At 41.1% G+C, this 19,176-nt stretch overlaps 1 protein-coding gene across 2 annotated transcripts in view; it reads left to right on the top strand.

The window, feature by feature from the left end:
* The window catches only part of RBFOX1 (RNA binding fox-1 homolog 1), a 1,419,204-nt gene that overhangs the window by 234,046 nt on the left and 1,165,982 nt on the right, over nt 1-19,176 (top strand). The window lies entirely within an intron of this gene.

Raw genomic sequence — 19,176 nt, 5'->3', positions numbered from 1 at the left:
TGAGGTGACTTCCAGTAGGGTATTATGCCTTGCATAATGGTAAAAACAGGATTTTAGGAATTACAGTAAACTGAAATCTCAGCAGGGCACTTCCTGTTTAGTGTTTTCTGTCACAAGGGGATGTCAGCGGTGAGGAACTCTGAGATTTAAAGTGTGGTGACAAGATGCCATCTAGTGGCAATTTGTAGGAAGCTGTAGTTCACAGTCTACAGAAATGTTTTTCCTCTTTTTGAGGACTCTGAGACTGTACTTCAGAAATTCAGCTATCAGTGTGTTACTCATAGGGTTGTTTTTCTGGGAGAACACTTCACACTAGCTTCGACTTCCGCCCTATTAAGTGTATGACTCTGGTGGTCAAGTCCTGTGCTTCCTACACTTGCCTCTGGTTTTGCTCTGCAAACACTGCTACTGCTGCCTTTTCCAAATCATCTAGTCTCTCTGGTAAGCATAAAATGCGTTTCTCAGTGAATTTGATGAAATAGTATTTCAGCAGTTCTACTCATACCTGGCAGAGAATGCGTATAATAATGGTAGAAAAGAAGCTATTTTGAACATAGGGCACTTCAATTTTTTTCTTAAAAATAGACCAACCAACCAAACCCCACAAAATCCCTAAGAAAACCAGATTAAGTTAAACTTGTGAGTATCTGCATATTTTTTCCCATTCATTATTGGAAGAAAAGATGGTTTTCATTCAGTTGCTGCTTAGAAATACTAAGTATATAAAATGACTGTTTTATCGTTTGTCAGGACAGTTACTTTCTTTTGCTGCAAAAGCACCAATTTGGCAGAGATTGAAATTAGGTATGTGGTCTTTAAGTAATATACTATGTCAAATGGTACGTGCCTTTTGCTGGTAGTACACTTCCGGTGTCCCAGGAGAGAACAAAATCTGCTTTGGAAGAGTGCTGTCTTACTACATCCTCGGAAAATCATGTCTGATAGTTTTGTTTTGGTCCAGGAATAATCTTTATAGTTAGTTACATGAGAGTCCGCAGTGAACACTGTCCTCTCGCTCATATTAGCATGAGCGTGCAAGGAAGATTTCCATGTCTTTATCAATGACAAATGCTACAATGATAAAGTTTTAGAGTATATAATTTTAACATCTTAGAGTTCAAGTCAATGAAGTCTGGAACACATCCTCTACCTGTGAAACTGTCTATATCACCATCTTATTTACTTAACAGAAAATGTAGTGTTCTCATACTAACTATGCTTCTCAAAAAGAGTGACTGTTTACAAAAGGTGGGGTAACTGAAGTGAGTTCATAAATGTCCTCATATTTCAGAGTACTTGAAGCTATTCTTAACCTGAAGCAGGTGAGTGGTTCGTTTGAGAAAGATCAAAGCGCTTCATAATAGGCTAATGTTTTAGCTCCAAGTAATCTATCAGACCCACAATAGGATTTGTGGTGTACCTGTTTGAATAGATACGTATAATATGTTTTTGCATGTAAATAAGGTTACGATAAATACAAATTTTGTGCAAAATTTAAAACAACTTCACTTGCAATTACAGTATCTGGAGATTTTAGCAGTCTGAATGTATTTGGGCTAAAGACCAAATGGCTGAAAATAGACTGTGTTAATCTTATTTGTAAGGGAAGACACTTTTTGATTTCTTTTAAAAATATCCTCATTTCCCCTGACTGTTGATGGGAGCTATGAAAAGTTTGTATGTCGAGAGATTTGCTTCTGAGGCAATAGCTAAATATCCATTTAATGCGGAATAGCATTATAAGGAAGACAGAAAGAAATAAGCTTTCAAAACCAATCTTGTAGTATTGACACTTTTAAAAAAGAAAGGGTTTATGAAAGTAATTGAATCAACTGTAAATTCTGCATGTTGTTCATTTGGTGTTTTCCAATTTTACATCCGAAGAAAACTGCCTGTAGTTTCCTGCCTAAATAAGACAGAAAGTGTTTTTAAAAGCATGACAATGGTTATATTTGGTGAGACTATCCTGCATGATATTTTATTCTCATATGGCCAGTAACGGATATTATAAACCTATAAGAACACACAGATGTGCCATAATCTTTAGTATGTTCCTAAATTTTTCCAGGTTATATCTTGTTAAGGAAGTCTCTATTTTTGCCTTTAATAATCTGTAATAAACATTTTTCCTAAGATTTTTCTTTGAAGAGTTTTTGAACCTGCTCATCTTTTTGGCATTTGCAGTATCTTTAAGTCTGCCTTTTGATCATTCAGTTGAATGAGGCTTCTGCCTACTTGGGGAATACATGTTTACTAAATTGCTACTGTTTTATTTTAAATCTATATATAACATTGGAAGAAATCTGCTGATTCTTCTTATTTATATACAAAAAGTCACGGTACAATAGGTCAGAATTACAGTATGTATCTAAATATGTTTTATGCCATATGATATATGGTATATGCCATAGCTTTCAATTAGCATTTTGCCTCAATCAAGATTAAGGACAACAGTAGTTCAGTGTAATCTTATCTGTGGATTTGTTGCTCTGCTTGTCTTGCATTTCTCCTCCTATAGAGAAAGTTCACTTTAAATTACAAGTAGGGTGATGTTACTTAATGACATTACACAGGCCAAAATAATAATTGATATTTTTTAAATATTTCAGGTTGTAAACAGAAAGCATTGTACATCACAGAATCATAAGTTGGAATGAGCCATTGCTGTTCATCTCATCTAACCTCCCATTCAAAGCAGGTTCACCTTGAAAAAGTTGCTCAGGGCTGTGACCAGTTGAATTTTGAGCATCTCCAATGGTGGAGATTCAGCAACCTCCCTGGACAGCTGTTTTTGATATTTTATCACCCTCATGATTAAAAAGTTTTTTCTTATACAGAGTCAAAATTTTTGATATTCCAGATTGTGTCAATTTACTCTCATCCTTCCACTGTGCACCTTTAAGAAGAGTTAGGCCCAATCTTCTCTGTACCTTCCCATTAGGTAGTTAAAGGCAGCTATGTGATCCCCCTTTGCTGCCTTCTATTAAGGCTGAACAAAGCCCATTGTCTCTGCATATCCTCCTGTGTCATGTTCTCCAGCCCACAGATAATAATACTGACCCTCCAGGGGACTCGCTCCAGTCTTTCATTGCCTGTCTTGTACTGGAGAGGTTGAAACTGGACAAAGCAATCAATCTGATGGGACAAGAGGAAATGACCTCAAGCTGCATCAGGGGAGGTTTAGATGGGAGATTAGGAAAAATTTCTGTACTGAAAGAGTGGTCAGGCATTGGAACAGGCTGCCCAAAGAGGTGGTGGAATCACCATTCCTGGAGGTGTTCAAAAAACGTGTAGCTGTGGCACTTTGGGACATGGTTTAGGAGGTATGGAAGTGTTTGGGTTGACTGTTGGACTTGATCCTAGCAGTCTCTTCCAACCTTAATGATTCTATGATTTTTTGATTATTTAAAAGCCACAGAAAAATCTCAAATGAGTAACCTTGCCAGTTTAATGTTTATAGTGAGTTATAGCTATTACTAATGCCAAATATTGTTAGAGTAAAATGTGGGCTTGTTTAAACATTTCTATAATGATGTTATCAAAGCCTCAAACATCTGAAATGTGGTAAACAAATGTGCGAAAGTACCAGTAGAGAGACAAGTAAAACTGTGAGGCCTGAAATGGATGTGCCAGCATGTGGGGGCATGTTGTTCAATAAAACACTTTGTGAGTGTAGGAACACTATGTGAGTCACTGGAATGAATGCAAAAAACTAGGATTTAAGAGACTGGAATCTGATCCATAAACATCCTAATAACATCAATAAATGGTGAAGTTCTTTTTCAGAATCTCTGAGAAAGCTTAAAATACCAGTTTCGAATCTAATATTGCAGGAAAATTCATTGCCTACAATTAGACCATAGATCTGAACTCAAAATTAATATTTAAAAAAACAATTAGTAAAATAATGACTAACAAAGGATTTTCAAAAAAAAAATGTTGTGCACCAGTGAAATGAGACTGAGTATCAGAAGCAGAATTATGCACATAGAGAAGTAACATGTCTTATCAAGACACACTCATAAAAGTGAGCAGCATTTTAGGTTTGAATCAGCAAGATGAGAGTTTTGAGATAAAAAGCATCAGTGTGGAAATGAAATACTTAGGCAGGGAAAAAATGACAACCTATTGCTTCACAATTAAAGATCTGTTTACCTCCAGTGATATAAATACCTGTGGTGTTGAAAATCTGATATTCATAATGCCTGTTCGCTTATTAAAAGAATTAATTTCTACAGAAGTCTAGGATAAATAATAAATATTGACTTGAACTCCTGTTAACATCGTATACTGTGGCTAATCTTACCCCTCGGCTCATTGGTTGAGTGCAGGTGTGTAAAAGTTTATTGCAGTTAACTGAAGTAAAATAATCTTTTTAGGCTTGCAGAACAAGTTTTGCCTTTCAGTCAAATTATACGGTTCTTTTTTATTTTTTCATACATAACGTAGAATTGGTATCTTTAAATTTTATTTAACAATACAATGATAATATTTATTTCCCTAACCAGGAAAACTGACAAGGCAGTCTTGAAAGGTACTACCAAAAAGCAAATATTTTAAATTTCTGATAAATATTTCCTGTTTTCTGGCTAAAAAGGTTCTGCTTTTTCAAATCAGACTCCACACAGAAATATGCTGTTTAGACCACTGTATTTAAAGGCAGAAGGTCAGATGACCTGCTTGTCATCTGTATCTTTTGGAATATGTTTCTTATTCTATTGAATTTTTTTACATATAAATTATGGGCAGAAAAGAACTTACCAGATAACAATATGATGTGATTATTTCTCCTAATATCAGAGTTTGAGTCTATTTTTGCTTTTCCTCTTGCAGAGCAGCTAACAAACAGCATCCCAATCTACTTAGAAAGTATTTTCACCATAGGCTGCTAAACAGCAGCAGACCTGCCACAGGGCTGGTGGGGTTGTATCTTGGCAAGGTATTTGAGAGATTGCTCTGCGAGTCTTCACCCAATTACAGATGACACAAACATTCACAATAGGATAATGTAGCACTTAAATCACAGAATATCTGTAGGCATAGAAAATGTCTAATGATGCCTCTCTAACTTCTTTTCAAAAGAACTACTTTATATGCTTTCTGCCTAGTTACAGGACTTCTATTTATTACAGTCCAAGGTGAATGACAAAAGCTCAGTCCAGCAGTATTGATAATATCTTACTGGAGAGGGTGAAATTTCACTCTGAGTCTTAATCGTTGGGAGTAAATATATAAATATATTATGAAAAGTAGGAGCCAGTTTTGTTTGCTTCCCTGTGTGTTTGTGTGTGAAATCACCCTTTTGTGTTTTCAGTCAATAACACCAACAGCAGAAGCTAAATTATATGAAGTATTCATAAAAGACATATCTGTAGCCTTCAGGTGTTATGCCCCTAATACCTGAAAAATATTTTAGGATTACACTGTGTACTTGCTAGGAATGTTAATTTTAGGAGTCTTTTTATCTCTTTTCCTGAGTCCTAAACATGTCTTTGAATTCCTTTGGCCCTGAACTGACATATCTCTTTATCCTCAGTTAAGGGTACATTTATCCAGTTGAAAGAACTGGGCCAGAACCATTGTCGCATACATATCTCCTATATTCTGTGATTAAAAACTGCAGTGGAAGTCAGGTGTGCTTGGATACCCTCTACAGTAGGATGTAGCCAGTGGCCTTTTAATGCTGTATACAAACACAGCAGTCTTTGTATGCCATGAGAAAAATACTATAACAGAAGTAAATAATTTGTTGCAGCTGTGCTTTGTGCAAGTGCAGCCAGTGTTGTGTTGTTTTATGAAAATATAGCGCTAAATACTTATGTACCTTCTCAAATTTTTTTTTATTAAAACAAATCAAGGAACTGTCATGGCTCATACTGCAATTACCACTGGTCATTGCAAAAAGTAGCTGTGACTGGTGATTTTTGTGATATATGTGGCAATCTGTAATAAAGTGGAGAAATTTAGAGGATTATGTCTCTGTCCTTGTGCATTAAGGAATCCTATGAAGCCATGGCTGTGATTTCTATACACTCACAGACTGGATATAACTCTTTAGGTCATGGCAGTAGGTTACAAAAAGCAAAAGTATTCTTCGTGATCAACCATCAAATGACTGTCTGGTCTCAGATGTATTTACAGCTCAGTATTCTGTTTACTCAAGCCATTGATACACGGGAAATCTACTTTTTTTTTTTTCCCTCTTTACTAATGTTCATACACATGAATAGTATTTTTGTATCAGTGAAAAGGGCTATTAGTTCAAAGTTTTATCTCTCTAAAGACTTAGCAAGAGCCTAAGATACGTCCAGCTTGTTCATGGTCTTTGTTTAAGTGTGCTCGCGATTTTTATTCCCCCTCCCTCCCCCCTAGGGTTCTCCCTTTTTGAACATTTCTCCTTTCCTTGAAGGAATGTGTTAGGAAGTGCTTTTTGTATAAAACTAAACAGATGAGTAAGTTTTGGCTTAGTTCATTATGCAATATAAGGCAGCTTTCGATGCTTGTATATTTTTTCCCCTTTAAAAGTAAGTTGGAAGTTATATCTTTTACAATGAAAAATAAAAGATAAAAGTCCTTGAGGCCAAGCTAACAACAGAATCTGAGGGAGTGCCCGTATGCAGATGCTCTTAATATGCTGGTCCTAGGGTTCTGGATTTACCAACCTAATGTGTTAATGCATACCTATTTGCTCTTCTAGCAGGAGCTCTAGACCTGCAGCCATCAGAGTGGTTCTGCTTGCCAATTAGAATTAAAACATCAGTATTTTTTCCAAATCCTTATATTATCTCAGCGTTACTAGTAGTTTCTGAGCTAGCGTGGAACTAGTGTGACAGTGAATCCAATTTCTACGCGATGTTATTGCTAACCTGTCACACTATGGAGCAGATGATATGCTACTCTGCAGTACGCAAGTCTAAAACATAGTATTTGCCAGACTTATTAGAGGTCACTCTGAAAAGTTGTCCAGAGTGGGGGAAGTGAGTGGAATTGCCTTTGTTAGGAAGCTGGCCTATATATAAAGAATGAGGTAAAATATCCTATTACCAACTGTGTATGTATCATAAGACAAAAATCACTGCACAAGAATGCCAACCAGTGACTGGTAGGACCTCCCTATCTAGAGGTAACTGGAAGTCTACACAGGACATCTTCCTAAATGAACAGAATAAATGGAAAGCAGGTAAGAACTGATTAGCAAAGCAAATGGCATGAGTTAGGTTTTTGATAAAGGGAAAAAAGTCACAGCTTGTAAGATGCCTGTGAAGGTAGTTAAATTCCCATGTTTCCTTTTCAAATGTGGGATGTAGACAGAGAAGACATAGATACCAGGTTATCAAGGACTCTGCTTGGTCTGGCTGATATGGCTTAAGAAGTCTATCTTCATGTTGTGCTGGTTTGGGCTGAGAAAGAGTTTCACCCCTAAATAAGTACAGAATCCTGAAAAACTAGTAGAATATTTGGAGCAAGTATGTTGTTATGCTGGGAACTCCAGAGAGACACAGATCGCTGCAACATGCTGGGGCCTGGCCCATGCATAGCGAGCCCTGCTCAACAGTATTCAGTATCCCCAAGGGGAAGAGAAGGTGTCTGGATTGAAAGGCAAAGTGACAGGCACTGCGGCCACTCAAACCCCTACAACAAGTACTGGAGCTGACTCAGAGAATCAACCCGTGCCAGTATCAGTCACCCCCATACACAAGAAAAATGTTGGAAGCAGGTGTCAACTCGCTTAGAACGGGATGATGAAGAAGCAGGGCTGTCACGAGGAGAGGAGGAGGAAGTAATAAATGAAATGGAGACCACCCGATCCCTGTCCTTGAGTGAATTGCAAGATATGAGAAAAGATTTCAGCTGTCGTTCAAGTGAGCACATTGTCAACTGGCTGCTCTGATGCTGGGATAATGGGGCCAGCAGCCTGGAATTAGAGGGAAAAGAAGCCAAACAATTGGGCTCCCTTTCTGGGGAAGGGGGTGTTGACAAAGCAATTGGAAAAAAAACACAAGCCCTCAGCCTCTGGAGGTGACTCCTGACCCGAGTGAAGGAAAGGTATCCCTTCAAAGAAGATGTTCCATATCGCCTAGGAAAATGGATGACCATGGAAAAAGGTATCCAGTATCTAAGGGAATTAGCTGTGCTTGAGGTGATTTATGGTGACCTAGACGATCAACAGTCATCCAAAGATCCAGATGAAGCTGAGTGCACAGAACCCATGTGGCAGAAGTTTGTACGGAGCGCACCATCCTCGTATGCAAACTCGTTGGCAGTAGTGTCCTGGAAAGATGACAGGGCACCAACAGTGGTGGAGGTGACTGATAGACTCCAGGAGTATGAAGCAAATCTCTCTTCCTCGCTAGTCTCTGCTGTGGAGAAACTAACCCAAGAGGTCCAGCAACTCAAAGAAGGTACGTCCTGCTCCCCACCTCTACAGAGTAGTGTCTCAGCTGTTAGGAATAAGCGTCCTTTGGCTCAAAGGAGAGGATACACACCATGGGCCACCCTATGGTTCTACCTGCGTGACCATGGAGAGGACATGATGATGAGGTGGGACAGCAAGCCTACCTCAACCATAGAGGCACAGGTATGTGACCTTCAAGGGAAAACAATCACTCAGGGAGGTTCTTCCAGGAAAGCTGCTGCTCCAATCTCCAGTGAGCAGGTCCCCAGACAGAGGAGTAGAAGGGCTGATTTTGTTTCTGAGCTTAATAGAGGGACTCTTGATTCACATTTACAGGAAGTGAGTTGCGAATGCCATGATCAGGACTAGAGGGGCCCTGCCTCCAGCCAGGTGGAGGAAAGGGATAACCAGGTTTACTGGACTGTGTGGATCCGATGGCCTGGCACGTCCAACCCACAGGAGTATAAAGCTTTAGTGGACACCGGCGCACAGTGCACCTTAATGCCATCAAACTATATAGGGGCAGAACCCATCAGCATTGCTGGAGTGACAGGGGGATCCCAAGAGCTAACTGTACCGGAGGCCGAAGTGAGCCTCACCGGGAATGAGTGGCAGAAGCACCCCATTGTGACTGGCCCTGAGGCTCCGTGCATCCTTGGCATAGGCTACCTCAGGAGAGGGTATTTCAAGGACCCAAAAGGGTACCAGTGGGCTTTTGGAGTATCTGCCTTGGAGACGGAGGAAATTAAAGAGCTGTCTACCTTGCCTGGCCTCTCGAAGGACCCTTCTGTTGTGGGGTTGCTGAGGGTCAAAGAACAACAGGTGCCAATCACCACCACAACAGTGCACCGGTGGCAATATCGCACCAACCAGGACTCCCTGATTCCCATCCATGAGCTCATTCATTGACTGGAGAGCCAAGGAGTCATCAGTAAGACCCACTCACCCTTTAGCAGTCCCATATGGCCAGTGCGGAAGTCTAGTGGAGAGCGGAGGCTAACAGTAGACTATCGTGGCCTGAATGAAGTCACTCCACCGTTGAGCGCTGCTGTGCCAGACATGCTAGAACTTCAACATGAACTGGAGTCCCAGGCAGCCAAGTGGTATGCCACAACTGATATCACTAATGCATTCTTCTCAGTCCCTCTGGCAGCAGAGTGCAGGCCACAGTTCTCTTTCACTTGGAGGGGCGTCCAGTACACCTGGAATCAACTGCCCCAGGGGTAGAAACACAGCCCTACCATTTGCCATGGACTGATTCAGATGTACTGGACCAGAACACCTTCAATACATTGACGACATCATCGTGTGGGGCAACACAGCGGAAGAAGTTTTTGAGAAAGGGAAGAAAATAGTCCCAATCCTTCTGAAAGCTGGTTTTGCCATAAAACAAAGTAAGGTGAAGGGACCCACACAAGAGATCCAGTTCTTAGGAATCAAATGGCAAGATGGACGTCGTCAGATCCCGATGGATGTGATCTACAAAATAGCAGCCATGTCTTCACCAACTAGCAAAAAGGAAACACAAGCTTTCTTGGGCGTTGTGCGTTTTTGGAGAATGCATATTCCAAATTAGAGTCTGATCGTAAGCCCTCTCGATCAAGTGACCTGGAAGAAGAATGATTTCAAATGGGGCCCTGAGCAACGACAAGCCTTTGAACAGATTAAACAGCAAATAGTTTATGCAGTAGCTCTTGGGCCAGTCTGGGCAGGACAAGATGTAAAGAATGTGCTGTGTACCGTGGCTGGGGAGAATGGCCCTACCAGGAGCCTCTGGCAGAAAACACATGGGGAGACCCGAGGTCGACCCCTAGGGCTTTGGAGTCGGGGATACAGAGGGTCTGAAGCCTGCTATACTGCAACTGAAAAAGAGATATTGGCAGCATATAAAGGGGTTTGAACTGCTTCAGAAGTGGTTGGTACTGAAGCACAGCTGCTCCTGGCATCCCGACTGCTGGTGCTGGGCTGGATGTTCGAAGGAAACGTCCCCTCTACACACCATGCAAGTGATGCTACGTGGAGTAAATGGGTTGCACTGATCACCCAGCGGGCTTGAGTAGGAAACCCCAGTCAGCCAGGAATCTTGGAAGTGATTATGGACAGGCCAGAAGGCAAAGATTTTGGATTATCAACAGAGGAGTAAAAACTACGCTAAGAGCAATGTGGGGTGGAACGTTCAGGCACTCGGGTACACATCTAGCAAAAGCCATCTGGTTAGTCAACACAAGGGGATCTGCCAACCGAGCTGGCCCTGCCCAGTCAGAAATCCAACATACTGTGGAAGGGGATAGAGTCCCTGTAGTGCACGTAAAAAGTATGCTGGGGAAAACAGTCTGGGTTCTTCCTGCCTCGGGCAAAGGCAAACCCATTCATGGGATTGCTTTTGCTCGAGGACCTGGGTGCACTTGGTGGGTGATGCGGGAGGATGGAGAAATCCGATGTGTGCCTCAAGGGGATTTGATTTTGAGTGAAAACAGCCAATGAACTGAACGGTACAATGCAAACTACTATATAATATTGTGTGTCATCTCTGTCTTGTATTGATATTATCATAGTACAAAGCTCCCAATCCATGGAAGGTAAGCTTTGAAACAAGGAAAGTGCAGCAGTGATGGAACGATGACTGACTTTGGTGTGCAGCAAACCAGCACTACACACACCATTTCTTCCACCCTGAAAGACTGATATGACAGATGGAGCCCAGAGTCATGGACTGGGATAACTCAATGGATATTTTTATGGACATTTTACAGGGAAGATGGATGAATTAAGGGGATGATATCTATGTATCCTGTCAAAGGATGAGAAGGGGAGGGGTGGTTGGTGGAAATGTTGTATTGGGTGTTATGGGACCTGGGCATGGTGTAAATGGTATGGAATAAGGGGTGGAGAATGTGCTGGTTTTGGCTGAGAAGGGGTTAATTCTCTTCAGTGTAGTGCCTGTGGTGGTCAGGGACCTTTCCAGCTTCCCGCGCTCTGCCACGTCGGTGGGAGGCTGGGAGGGGCGGGGCCACGGCTGGGGCAGCTGACCCCGGCTGGCCAATGGGATGCTCATTCCATACCATGTGACGCCACGGCCAGTATATTAAGGGGGGCAGTTGTAGCTCAGGGGGTCAGTTGCAACTTGGGGACTGGCAGTGTTGGGTCTGTTGGTGGTAAGTGGCTGCGTCACGTGCGGTTTATTTTGGTGGTTCATTTCCCTTCCTACCTTCCCACCCTGGGTTTTGTGCCACTCATTGTTTTCCTTTCCATTGTATTTTTGTTGTTGTTTTATTTTAATTATGAAACTGTTCTTATCTCAACCCATGAGCGTTACCCTTCTGATTCTCTCCCCTGTCCCACCGGTGGGGGAGTGAGCGAGTGGCTGTGTGGGGCTGAGCTGCCGGCCTAACCACAACACATGTACAACCCAATATAACTGGAACAAGAAAACAAGCAAGAAAATGTTTAACTGTGTTTGCTATGGCCTAGATTTCATATGCACTGTCAAAAGAGGAAATTTCTATTCTACCCTCTTCCCATTGTGAATAATATAACTGAAAGTGAATAGTACAAATGAAGTATATTTACAGAGGTCCTGTTCTTACATATTGGTGCTCTTCCACCTGATTCCCTCTGTCTGTGACTTTTTTTAATGTGGAATTATGAGGACTTTATTTGTTTTAATTCCTGAATTATCTGAGGAACTGTACATTTAAAGGAAGTGGTTTACCTGAAGTTTGAGTTCTGTGTGTGAAAAAATAGTATTTTCACACAGTTTCCCACTTCAGCCATAACAGAGAACCTCTGTGCTATCATGCAATCTTTGTGGACAAAACCTTTTAAGCTTCCTTATTTTCCAGGATTGGACAGGGAAGCTCAAGTTTCTCAAAGGAAAACATTTACCTATTCCATACTGTTAGAGTACTTTTTTGTCTATTCAACCCCACGTTAGGCTTTGCATTGTAGTCTTGTGGAACATTCTCTCTAGAATGGACACCTCTGAAACCCCTAGCAATTATAGTGAAATCCTGGAATTTGACTTTGGCTTCTTACAGCACGACTTGATTTTTACTAGCTTCTGATTAGCTGTGTTCGCAGGTTGGCATAATTTCTACAGGCAAATTTGTTGTCCCACTACTGATAAATGAAGCTGCTATTCCTTTAGCTATCATGTTCTCCCCAGGGACTATTAAGGCATCAACAGCATTTTGAAAAATTGCCATAGAACTAATAAGGACAGGGAAGCATGCTCACACACATTTCATTCATCTGCTTTTCTTTTGTACCTTTTACTTTGTAGTCCCTTCAGTCTTGTCCAAACCATTTAAGAAGAAAAGTACTAAAAGATTAATTTTCAGTGGTACTTCTCTTGCCTTGTTTTGTTTAGGAATACCAGTTCAAGGTAGGATTAATTGGAATGGAAGCTTGAATATTTTTGTCTCTTGATGTGTAAGAACTTGCACTGAATGATTTCATAGAGCATTTACTTCTGTATGTTGGGTAACCTGTTAATGCAAGGTGCCATCAGTACAGTCATTCATACTGTCTTACAATGAAGTAATCCAATAAATGTAATGAGGAAGAAGGAGTATATTTCTTCTTTTTGGCAAAAAAACCCAACATTGCTAATGCAAGAACTTATTTTCTGAATGTGATGGTGCTCTTTCATAATACAGAAAGGCTGCGTGTGAGTCATGCATATCTTTTTAAAGAGCTTTTAAGGACACTTAAATATTCTGTATTTATACAGGACTTTAAACGTTTAGGATTGAGTCCAAGTGCCACAAATGTCACCAGTGCACGTTGTGCATAGAGTTAACCTTCATCTGAGACTCTCTTTCCTCTCAAAGACCTTCCATTTCAAAAGCCTTTTTTGTATGTACCTTATGATCCTAGAGAAGTACCTTCTACTCTTTATGAAGAGCGGGTCCTGTTTATCACATTTGTGTTCCAATAAATCAAGAAAGATACAGCAATAAAAGTTTGCCCTCCTCAGGCTTCAAGTCCCTGCTGTTTCAAACTGCTGGTGTGTATTGACTCGTAGAAATTACTGCATTGATAATACTAGGAAAGCGCTCTGTGGCTACACAAAGCACAAACGATGAAATGTAGTAATGATGGCTGAACCAGTCTTATAGCAGAATACTAAAGAACAACTGAAAAATTTAGAACTATGGATGTAAGGAGTTTGGGAGTTTTTGTTTTGTGGTGTTTTCAATCTGAAGTACATAAAATCATAACACTGAAATCAAAAGATTAAGGTTGATATTGAAATTGAATTGAATATTGAATGTGATATTGAAATGAAACCTTGATGCAAACATTCAGCAGCATCTTCTGAGATTGGAGTCCTGTGTGAGTGAATGCGTCCACAGCATTACAGGCATGCATCCTCCAGTGGTTGGAAGTGGACATTCAGATGAATTTAGACTTTAGAGCTGGTAATTGCATATAGAACAGGCTACATAGGTCAGTCTTCTTTTCTTTCATAGAGTACCTTTTTCACAGGAAGAACACACGTAATATTTTATAAAGATTTGCTCTATTATAAACATATCTGTGAAGTTGGGATATGACAATTACAACTCAGAGCACTGTATTCTTCCAGGACCATGTAATTCTTAATGCTTATGCATTATTTTAGAAAACCTCTCTAACAGTAGAAACAGTTGTTTTCAGAACTCAGGTATTTCAAAAATTATATTTCACACTGAAATAGAAGGCCAACAGCATCCTGGCTTGTATCAGGAAGAGTGTGGCCAGCAGGAGCAGGGCAGTGATCGTGCCCCTGTACTCGGCACTGGTGAGGCCACACCTTGAATACTGTGTTCAGTTTTGGGCCCCTCAGTACAAGAAGGACATTGAGTTGCTGGAGCGTGTCCAGAGAAGGGCAACAAAGCTGGGGAAGGGTCTGGAGAACAAGTCTTCTGAGGAGTGGCTGAGGGAGCTGGGGTTGCTTAGCCTGGAGAAGAGGCGGCTGAGGGGAGACCTTATTGCTCTCTACAACTATCTGAAAGGAGGTTGTAGTGAGGTGGGGGTCGGTCTCTTCTCCCAAGTAACAAGTGATAGGATGAGAGGAAATGGCTTCAAGTTGTGTCAGGGGAGGTTTAGATTGGATATTAGGAAAAACGTCTGTACTGAAATTTACTGAAAGAGTGGTCAGGCATTGGAACAGGCTGCCCAGAGAGGTGGTGGAGTCAACATCCCTGGAGGTGTTCAAAAAAATGTAGATGTGGCACTTCAGGGCATGGTTTAGGAGGCATGGTAGTGTTGGGCTGATGGTTGGACTGGATGATCCTAGCAGTCTTTTTCAACCTTAATGATTCTATGATTCTAAATGTGTAAGCCTCTAGTTATTTGGATTAAGATTTCCTCTTCAATACATATTGTGATATTGTTTAGGAATTTAAAGAAGCTAGGACTTATTTGCTTCCTAAAGTACATTTTGTAGAATATTTGTAGTTTATCTGGACATGTGACATTGTCCTGAGAGCTGCTGGTGCTCAAACCTTTTCAGGGCTTCGAAAACTATGGTCCATAAACTGCTGGTGGACTGTGAAGTCCCAAGTGTTTGTCTTCGTTGTTTTGCAGATTGCACCAGCTACTCTGTTGGGGTGTGCTGCTTGAAGGGATTCTCCCTAGCCACGCTACAGTATGGTGCTGGTTCCCCAGCCTTGTCACCCAACCTGCTTGCAATGTTTTTCATGTAGGAATGTCAGCCTGTAAGAAGGCGGCGGGGGGGAAGTTTGTTAATCTTCTGCTCAACCCTCAATGCAGTAAGGCTCTACTGCTAGTTAAGATTATTTGCCCTAGGCTTAAAATAGTACAAAATGAACAAGTACGCTGAATTAGGCTTTGCCTTTTTGTTTCCTCTGTAACACCAACTTTCAAAGGACTTTTGATCTGTGTGAATGTATATTCCAACATGTATCTGCCCATTCGATTGCTCTTCCTTAGAGAAAATGTTTTACAATAACCTTTTTTGAAAGCTAAATACATTATTATGATATGTTAATCCCAGAAGTATTTTTTTACTAGTTCCCTCAGTCCTGAGTAGTTGAATAAAGCCACCACTGTCTGGTTGTTGCTTATAGGCATTGTTGTATGCTTAGTTCTGGTGATGGTGTAAGGCTGTCTTGCCCACACAGGACTAGATGTTAGAAAAAAATCTTAGGCATCTTAATCAACATGTAGCTTTGAGAATGTCAGGATTATGTGCGTATTTCTGATTTTCACCCCCTGTCTTCGGCAAGACTTGATTTATATGTTATACTGTATGAAATCATGTGTCTTGTATGAAATAATGAAACCTCAGTCTGTGTATACTTGTGCCATTGGTTTATTTGGAAGCAGAAAGAAGTAAGACGTTGTAATTTTATATTTATTTTTATCATATTGTTTAAATCCAAAACATTAGTCTCTAGAAATAATCTTTAGCATTAAAATCTGCAGGTAGGTGTTCTTCTGTTCATTAGCATTTCTCTGAGACATGGGAGCCTCAAACCTGAGTCAAGACACATTTGGTTAGATGGAACAAATCAAGAATGAAGGTGTGGTTTCTGCTGTGTGTGATTTACAGCATAATTTCCTCCATGTTCTCTGTCATGCAGATATTGAGCACTGTCTTTCATAGAGAACAGTGTCTGGAAACTTAGCTGAAAATACATATTAACTTCCATAGATTTAAGATGAGGATTTTTAGTTGTGCTTTATATACACATGTATGCTGCCTGGGAATACCACAATGGAAATTTGAAAATCTAGAGTACTACTGTGGTGGCCAGAGTTCCAGCTCTGAACATCTAGTTGGCTACTCTCGCTAATCTGAAAGACAAAGCCGTGATGATAGACTTATTTTAGGGTTGGGTTTTTTGCATTAATAAACAAACTGAATAAAAATAAATGCAGATATCTTAATGTTTTCTTTTAAAAATGCTAACAAGTGCTGTTATACCACTGACCCTCATGTAGCTTCTCATATTTTTACCTTTTTAAGACATCCTACTATTTCCCAATGTCAAACATAATATTTTTAACAAAATACGCCAACTGTTTTGTACATAGAGGACCTTTTAAGCTGGTAATTTTCATGATGCAAACTTCAGAGCAAAAAGAATCCATTAACTGAATTAGCAATTCAAAAAGGCAAAAGTTTATGGTAAAGAAACAATCAAAGCTTTTCAAAAGGTACAATTTTGTAATATTACAGTCTAAGTATGTGCATAGTTTGTTTTCTTTGGCTTCTTTCTTTCCTTTAGATCAAATTGTCATATGATAAGAATGCTATTTATCTAAAGTAAATTAACATTTTAGAAAAAGTAGTTCTTAGGACACTGGTTTTTTGCTTTTTAGAAAGCTATGACTTCTAATCCACTGCAATATTAAAATATGTTTCTACAGAGTGGGGAAAAAAGTTTGCTTGAATAAGACCATTTGTAATTACAGAAAGGTGTTTTGTTCGGGTTTTTTGGGGGTTTGGTTTTCTTATATGAGACGGGAACATGTAGGGGAAAGAGAATCCCAGTCTGCAGAAATTAAACAGTTTTCAGTGAGGACAATTATGCCTTTAGTTGACACCCATTAACGCCCTTATTATTATAATATGAGGCCATGACAAGGTTCTCTAACCAGTGCACCTTTAGCTTTTCTCTTCAGTCATCACTGAAGTCTGATTCTGAAAACTTGCTCTTCTGACACAAAGGCTTCATTCTTTGAAAATACTTCAACATATTAAAATGATTGAGTTTTTGGATAACACAATGAATTATTTTGTGTAGGATGTGATGTTACTTGTGATGTTACTGCTGTAGTGCTACTACTGCTTATGCAGTTTCATTGTTAATCTATGATTTTTCTCTGTATGTTTTATCAGTCAGCTTGTCTGATCTTCCATGGAAGATAAAGGAGCTAGTGAACGCTGGGAGTTCTTCGAGAACTCTCTTTTGGAAGCACAAAGCCAGTTTATCCCCTGTAAAGGAAAGGGAAGTAAGTGAATAAGAGGCCCCCTTGGCTCAACCATGACCTCCTGGGTCTACTCAGCCCTCCACTTCTCCATTTCTGGTATGCTTATCTTTCAGATTTATCTGTTGAGAGCTACAAGGGCATTGCCAGACCTTGCAGAGATGCAGTTAGAAAAGCAAAAGCCCGGCTCGAATTGAAACTGGCCATGAGAGTCAAAAATAGCAAGAAGGGTTTCTTCAGGTATGTCAACCACAAGGAGAAAAAGAAGGAAAACATAGGCCCACTGTTAAACGGAAAAGGAGAGTCAATCACCAACAATGCTGAAAAGGCAGAGGTCCTCAACACTTTTTTCACCTCTGTCTTTACCAGCACTGTTGGGTCCCAGGCTTTGGGAATGAAATTGCCAATTGATCCAAACACCGACCCACCATCAGTGAAGGAAGAGTTAGTACATGAATTACTACAGGAGCTTGACCCATACAAATCAATGGGCCCTGATGCCATCCACCCGAGGGTGTTGAGAGAGCTGGCTGACATCGTCGCAAGGCCACCCTCCATAATCTTTGAGAAGTCATGGAGAACAGGGGATGTCCCAGAGAACTGGAGGAAGGCAAATGTTACCCCTATCTACAAGAAGGGCTCGAGGGAGGATCTGGGTAACTACAGGCCCATCAACCTTATTTCAGTCCCTGGGAAAGTCATGGAATGAATCCTCCTGGGGGCCATCACAAGTCAAACGAAGCACGTGATTGGGAAAAGCCAACATGGCTTCACTAAAGGCAGATCATGCTTGACAAGCCTGGTGGCCTTCTATAATAAAGTGACTTGTCTGGTTGACATGGGGTGGGCGGTGGACATTGTCTACCTGGACTTCTCCAAGGCCTTTGATATGGTCCCCCACAGCCTCCTCCTGGAGAAATTAATGCGTTATGGCCTAGACAAGTGGTCTGTGCAGTGGGTGGGGAACAGGCTGACAGGCCGCACCCAGAGGGTGGTGGTAAACAGCTCCTTTTCCAAGTGGCAACCTGTCACAAGTGGAGTCCCCCAGGGATCGATATTGGGCCCAATGTTGTTCAACATCTTCATAAATGATCTGGGTATTGGGAGGAATTGTAGCCTGATGAAGTTCGCTAATGACACCAAGCTGAGTGGGGAAGTAGACACTCCGGAAGGGAGAGCTGCTCTGCAGGGAGATCTGGATAGGCTGGAAGAGTGGGCCAACATGAACCTTATGAAGTTCAACAAGGACAAGTGTATGGTCATGCACCTGGGAAAACATAATCCAGGAGTGCAGCACAGACTGGGATCCACCTGGCTGGAGAGCAGCTCTCTGGAAAGGGACCTGGGTGTTCTGGTGAACAGAAAGCTCAACATGAGTGAACAGTGGCTGCTATGGCCAAGAAGGCCAAGAGGATGCTGGGTTGCATCAAAAAGGGCATCGCCAGCAGACATAAAGAAGTCATTATCCCGCTCTACTCAGCGCTTGTCAGGCCATACCTGGAGTACTGGGTACAGTTCTGGTCCCTGCTGTAGAAAAAGGATGTGGACAGGCTGGAAGGGGTCCAGAGAAGGGCCACCAAGATGATCAGAGGACTGGGAAGCTGCCATACGAGGACAGGCTGGGAGAACTGGGTTTGTTCAGCCTTGAGAAAAGGAGGCGCAGAGGGGATCTCATCACCATGTAACAGTACTTAAGGGGTAGCTACAAAGAAGATGGAGGTTCCCTTTTTACAAGGAGTCACATGGAGAGGACAAGGGGGAAGGGACACAAGTTGCTCTTGGGGAGATTCCGACTGGACATGAGAAGAAAATTTTTCACAGTGAGGACAGTCGCCATT

This window comes from Phalacrocorax carbo, chromosome 10, assembly GCF_963921805.1.
Source record: "Phalacrocorax carbo chromosome 10, bPhaCar2.1, whole genome shotgun sequence".
Classification (NCBI taxonomy): domain Eukaryota; kingdom Metazoa; phylum Chordata; class Aves; order Suliformes; family Phalacrocoracidae; genus Phalacrocorax; species Phalacrocorax carbo.
The sequence above is the reverse complement of the archived record's forward strand: the minus strand, read 5'-3'. Positions and strand labels throughout refer to the sequence as shown.